The sequence below is a fragment of the Danio rerio genome, chromosome 1 (genome assembly GCF_052040795.2).
Source record: "Danio rerio strain M-AB ecotype USA chromosome 1, GRCz13ab, whole genome shotgun sequence".
Lineage (NCBI taxonomy): Eukaryota > Metazoa > Chordata > Actinopteri > Cypriniformes > Danionidae > Danio > Danio rerio.
The window spans coordinates 9,028,045-9,035,000 of record NC_141021.1 but is presented as its reverse complement, the minus strand read 5'-3'; the positions used below and the strand labels follow the sequence as shown (position 1 = coordinate 9,035,000).

General features: G+C 37.4%; 1 long non-coding RNA gene across 2 annotated transcripts in view; it reads left to right on the top strand.

Annotated features, from left to right (window-relative positions):
• Window positions 1-4,616, top strand: part of LOC147846677 (uncharacterized) — a 77,734-nt gene extending 73,118 nt beyond the window's left edge. For both annotated transcript variants that reach the window (XR_015476183.1, XR_015476184.1), the window contains exon 3: window positions 3,981-4,616. This is a non-coding gene — a long non-coding RNA (uncharacterized LOC147846677). The remainder of the gene's footprint in view (window positions 1-3,980) is intronic.
• Window positions 4,617-6,956: the final 2,340 nt, after the last annotated feature.

The following is a 6,956-nucleotide window of genomic DNA, read 5'->3' as shown; positions in this document are numbered from 1 at the left end:
AATGTTGCCTCTTTTCTGTGGGGGAGAGAAAGAGACAGACAGACACCTTGCACACACTGCACCTGTACCGGCGGCTTGGGTTACAAGTCTAGCACAAGGCCACAGGAGGAATGTGTGTTGAGCTGGTGGAGCAGACCTACACCAGTGGACACCAGCAGATGGGCAGCTGAGAGCTGGCTTAAATTAGACACACACCCACACGCATACACACTCTCACTGCTAAAATAGAGGCTCTTGAAGATGTGGTTATTTGCATACACTTTCCTGGCACTCTCCGCCACCTGCTCCGTCATGCTTACAGGTGTAGCTCTGCTGTGATCAGTAAACAGGCGCAGGTTGCACAATTAGACATGCTTTGCGCAAAAGGTCAACGGGCTGCCAGTTGGCGTGGTTGGGTTTGAAATCAACTTGTTGTTTTAAACTGGTCTTTATTGACAGTTATTTGTGTAGGAGAAATCCAAACACATTGTTTTTATGAGTACGCAATGAGCAATGTAAAGTCAGTCATTATTGTAATAAGTAAATAAGTTCATTTTGTTTCGATGCATGCATTAATTTGATTTAAAGTGAGAGTAAAGATACTCTAATGAAATATTTCTATTTCAAAAATAAATTATGTTCTTTGAGATATTACTAATCAGTTCTGTTAAGCAGCAAAATTCTTTTCAACGCTGATAATAAAAAATGTAGAAAACTATTTTAAACTTGCAATAATTCATATTACTTTTTTAACTTGCAAGTATTTGATCGAATGTAATGTGAAAAAAATCCTGAAAGCTGCATTTAAAATGTATGAAAATAAAATAAAATAGATTTTTTTTATAATATATATATTTTTTAATAATAATTATAATAAATAATAATAATAAAAAATCTATTTTATATAGTTATATATTTTAAATATATATATTTGAAATCAGAGTTATTTGCCCCCCATGAATTTTTGTTTCTTTTTTAAATATTTCCCAAATGATGTTTAGCAGAGCAAGGAAATTTTGACAATGTGTCTGATAATATTTGTCTTATTTGTTTTATTTCGGCTAGAATAAAAGCAGTTTTACATTTAAAAAAAAAAACCTTTTAAGGTCAAAATTATTAGCCCCTTTAACCTACAGTATATATTTTTTCGATAGTCTACAGAACAAACCATCATTATACAATAACTTGTCTAATAATTCTGATTGCAACTGATTGCAATTGCTAGATATATATGAATATACAGTTGAAGTCAGAATTATTTATCATTAGAAAATGACAAAGGATCTTAAAAAAATAATGATAATTTATAGAGATAGTATATAAGTATATAATTTCTCTCACCTGGGTAATGGAGGCCTTGTAAATGGTTTATGAGCACAATTAAGTGCACACAGCATGCCATATCATCTAATGATTATAAGAAATAATACCAAAAAGCAACTGACTGTGTAAAGCCACATAAAACAACACAAAAATATGATATATATGCTGAGTTCAGCAGCTAATCAGCCGGAATCAGCTGAGGTCACGTGACCAACAAGACCTATCTGTCACTCAAGTAGCCACGCCCTTACTTATTGAGACTTAACAACTTAATATAAGCGAAACTGATGAGAACAATTCACCCCCCTCACAGTTGTTATGAAGGGTAATATTAGCTATATACAACCAAATGGTTCTTTGTACCAGGCTGTAAACACCTCTTTTTCTGCTGTAAAGTTGGCCATTTTAACAGTAGGCTAGCGGAATTTCGATGAATTGCAGTTTCAGTTACTTCTGTATTTCCTTCATAGGGGAGAGCGGGAGGTTGCTGTTTGGATGAGACACATAAATCTAGCAAGTCAGAAAAGCAAAAAATATGCGGAATTCCGTAGTCGACCAATCAGAATCAAGCATTCAAAAGAGGGCTGTTTCACAATAATAAGTGACAACAACACAGTGGCATTTCCTCTTCATAATCATCATCGAAGGAAATAAAGACCCTGGAGCTAATTGGGAAAGCTCCCAAATTGATCAGACGCTCATTTTTCGACGTCAGTCTAAACTGTGACTGCAGGCGACAAACGCAACGCTTGTAATACATGGGCAGAATAAATTTATGCAAGCCAAATGCACTCATAAACAAAGGTCCCGAGCGGCCGCGAGTGAGCGCGCTCTTATAAATGTTCAGCCTGCCACATAACACATCTGAAGGGAAGAAAAGCGTGCTTCGGCCTCTGGAGGCGACATAATTAAATTATAATCAGCGTGGATTAATTAATCTATAATATTTATTCCTCTGTTTCGAGAAGAAGGCAGCGCAATGAAGGGTATTTGTGTTCGCTCCTCATTGTCTTAATAATGGAGGAGAAAGCGACGAGGGGAAAACTCAACAAGGCCCCTTGACGCCGCAGCCAGAAGGTTATTGCTGATATCGCATGCGCTGAAAGCACTTATCACACACAACAAATAATTAAGGGGCTGATAATAAGAAAATTAACATTGGCTTTGTCTGCGTTTGTTTTGTGAGGCGCCTCATTGTGATGAAGGCTTTAGGCGACCCAGAATAAATTAGCCGGGTAAGTCGCGCCGCCGCATGCAGAAGAGATGTAGTCATTAGACTGGCGATAAGTGGTGCTGAAAGAGAGAAGGCCTTTCCATTCACCGCAAATTATTTGAAGCCAAAGCCTCAGATCAAATGATTTGGTCCGACGAGACCTCCGAGAGGCTGCCGAGGACAGGAAGGAGAAAAAAAAATAAGAGAGTGAAACGACTGGCAACGTTTCTAAAGACAAGACGTACATATTCATCCATAGTTTTACTGGCATGTCATTCAGTAAAACAAGTGGCATCTGTGTCCCTCTTATAGGTTAGGTTATGAATAGCTGGTGCAACTTTAAAAACAATACGTTAGCTAAATAAATTGGCTTTCATTACTTCTTTATTAACTTCATTAATTCTTCTTTTGTATTCCATATACAACTATAAAGTTAGTATGTGCATATATTAACCTATTATCGTGTAATATATTAGCCTAGGGCGAGGCAGTGGCGCAGTAGGTAGAGCTGTCGCCTCCCAGCAAGAAGGTCACTTGGTCTCTGGTTTGAGCCTCGGCTCAGTTGGTGTTTCTGTATGGAGTTTGCATGTTCTCCCTGCCTTCGCGTGGGTTTCCTCCGGGTGCTCCGGTTTCCCCCACAGCCCAAAGACCTGTGGTACAGGTGAATTGGGTAGGCTAAATTGTCTGTAGTGTATGAGTGTGTGTGTGAGTGTGTAGGGATGTTTCCCAGAGATGGGTTGCTGCTGGAAGGGCATCCACTGCGTAAAAATGTGCTGGATAAGTTGGTGGTTCATTCCGCTGTGGTGACCCCGGATTAATAAAGGGACTAAGCCGACAAGAAAATGAATGAATGAATGAATATTAGCCTATATTAACTTTAACTGATTTGTTTCATCACAGTGACACCGTCCTTCCTCTTAAAGGGATAGTTCACTCAAAAAATTCTATTCTGTCATTTATTTATCCTTAACTTTTTCAAAACCTATTTAAGTTTCCTTCTTCTGTTGAACACAGGAGATATTTTGACAAATGCTGGTTGATGGGACCCATATAGTAAGAAATAACTATGGAAGTCAGTGGGCATCCAGTATTATTTAAAAATATCTTCTTTTTTGTTCAACAGAAGAAAAAAAACTAATAAAGATTTGAAACTACATGAGGGAGAGTAGTGGTGAGGTCATTATATTGTTGGGTGAAAGTTTCTTTTAAGAGTTATCTCTGTTTTTAAATGATTTGACAAGTTAAAAGGCTAAATAAGTAACTAAAGAACTCTAGATTCACACTGTTGCCCTGTATAATTAAACATTTCCAGAATAATGTAATGTACTTTATGAACATCGGTGCTGTTTACTGCTAAAATATGTAACAGTTTTTTCAGTGTATGTACACAAGGCAGATCTGCACACTGAATGTGACACGTATGGTCTGAACTCTCGGTGATGTTTGAACTTTGTCTGATTGGCAGGGCTGCTCTGTAGTGACCGCCGTCCTGCTGATCGCGGCGGAGAGAAGAGCAAGATCCCAACAAGTTTAGGAAGCGTCAGTGACAGCGCATTGTCTTCCAACAATACTGCGCAGACAGTGGGCAAAGAGATGCAGGAGAGCAGAGGGGACGAGGGACAATGGTGAGGAAGAGACACGCATGAACAGTTGCTGCTTCTTTTATGTCGCCCGTCTAGACAGCAATGTTCCACACCGAAAGACTTTTTTTTTTTTTTTTTGCAAAACAAATGAAAGCGTGAGGTGTGAAAGTGATCTGCTCTGAGGAGCTGAGAAACTGTAGAGCAGATACAAAAAACATTGAATTAAAATATGATTCCTTTAGATGAAACATTTGAAGAGGTCAGATGCAAAAACATCTAAACTTTTCTTTTTACTCAGGCTCTTGTGAGTACAGTAGATTCAGTCATTTTAATTTCATGTCGATGAATGGGGTATTTTCATTGCCTTTAATGTGAAATACCTTAAAGTAAACATAAGAGACTGAGAAAATGCTTGTTTTTAAGGGAAATTCCAGATGCCATTTAGAGGTTTTTGCATCAGAACTCTTCATTTGTCTAAGATAAATTGAGTTTTTAAAATAAAAGTACTAGGATTTAAATATAGCTTCAGTCTTTATTCTCTCTTGATATCCTGATTTCATTCTCAAAAAAGTTTCTTGTTATTATCAGTTATCAGAAATAATTGTATGTTGAAATGTGGTATGTCTAGTATTTGAGGGGATGAATGAATAAGCAGTACTCATACCTAAACCATAAGCACTGTCAAGTCCAAAAGCTGTTTTGCTTACATATAGCCTACCTTGCATGCACTACATAACATTTACACCCCAAACGTTTCATAGATCCTCCTGAGACCCCCCATTGGCTTGTTTACTCTGTAGTGGACATTGCGTTTTCATGATTTTTTTTTATAGCTACTCTGTTAAGTCCAGTTGGACTGTTCAGAGGACATCCTGGGCTTTCTAGTGATGTGTCATTTGATTGGCTGGCATGCTAGGAACCACTTCTTACACTGCATCCAAAATGGCCGACATACAAAAAAAAGCACATTTTATGGGAAGGAGAGGCATGTAAAATTGAGTTTTTTAAATGTTTTTTTTTTACTATTATTATTACATATATATTTGTTTATATTAAAGTGTCTGGAACAATACATTTAGCTTTCAAAGCTGTTAAATTGTTTGTGTTTCAAAATATCATCCTTTTTTAAATGTCCACTATAGTGGACACAGGACCATCTTAATGTAATTAATGACTGTATGTTGTAGGAGGCAGAACTGAAGCAGAGAGGACTCTTTATGAGATAGTTGAGGGAGACTCTGATTTAGAGTCTGACAATTAGAGAATTAGAGACAATTGGAGAATGACGATCATTTTTAAATTGCTTTTATGTTAAATTTGTTTTGGATTAACATCACTTTTTTGTGTGTGTGTTTTTTTGAGTTCGGCTCTCTTTCAGACTAAACTGTTTCAGAAATTTCAATACAAAAGGGAAAAAAAGGCTTTTGTTTTGTTTTTGTTACATTAATATTGGAATAATATCCATTTACAGCCATATCCTGTACAAGTTTGTTGTCTGAGTTTGGCGGTCGTTTCGAACTAAAATCGTCCTGTGGTCCACTACAGTGGACATGCTGTAAAAAAAATAATAAAATTAATGTAAAAACTCTAAATTGTAGATTTTTTTAACCCAAAGAATATAGGAAATCACAGAAAAAAAAGAAAAAAATTATTTGGGTCTCAGGAGGATGTAGCTGATAAATCACAAAAGCTGAAAAGTGTTTTGGAAAGTTCATTCATTCATTCATTCATTTTCTTGTCGGCTTACTCCCTTTATTAATCCTGGGTCGCCACAGCGGAATGAGCCGCCAACTTATCCAGCAAGTTTTTACGCAGCGGATGCTCTTCCAGCCGCAACTCATCTCTGGGAAAGATCCACACATACACACACACACACACACACACACACACACTCATACACTACGGACAATTTAGCCTACCCAATTCACCTGTACTGAAACATGAAGAGAGGGTGGGGCATATAGTAGCACCTCACCTTTTAAAACATCCAATAGCATTTTGAAAAGCAAATGAGGAGCGTCTTGAAGTGGACGTGTTTTTTTAGATACTAGAGAGCATTTGATTGGTAAAGATTTGATGTGAAACTTAAGTACGAGGTGACGTGAAAAAAAAACATTGATCCATTTAGGCGGTGACAAACTGCAAGTTTTAATGTTTATATCAGGTATCTTGGGCTGCACGGTGGCGCAATGGGTAGCACGTTCGCCTCACAGCAAGAAGGTTGCTGGTTCGAGCCTTGGCTGGGTCAGTTAGCGTTTCTATGTGGAGTTTGCATGTTCTCCCAGTGTTCATGTGGGTTTCCTCCAGGTGCTCCGGTTTCCACCACAAGTCCAAAGACATGCAGTTTAAGTGAATTAGGTAAGCGAAATTGTCCATAGTGGATGTGTGTAAATGAGTGTGTATGGGTGTTTCCAAGTGATGGGTTGCAGCTGGAAGGGCATCCGCTGCGTAAAACATATGCTGGATAAGTTGGCGGTTTATTCCACTGTGGCGACCCCAGATTAATAAAGGAACAAAGCCGAAAAGAAAGAATGAATCGGGTATCATTTAAATACAAATTCTGTCACTGTTTTGGAGCACACTAGCTTATAGATATTTTTTAGGAGTCACATGCTAATACAGACATCTATAAAATGTTATTTTAATTTCACAGGACTTTTTTTTATTAAGATGTAAGTTGAGATGACTAGAAAAGTTAAGTTGATTTGACAAAAAAATTAGGCAAGATTGTTTTGACATTTTAAATATAATTGCAAAGTAGTTCTAAATGTTTACCTTTAAAGCTAAAAACACATTGCACTGTGCTGAATCTGTCAAAGTATTTACTTAAGAATGCACAGATGGTTAGACAACTCACT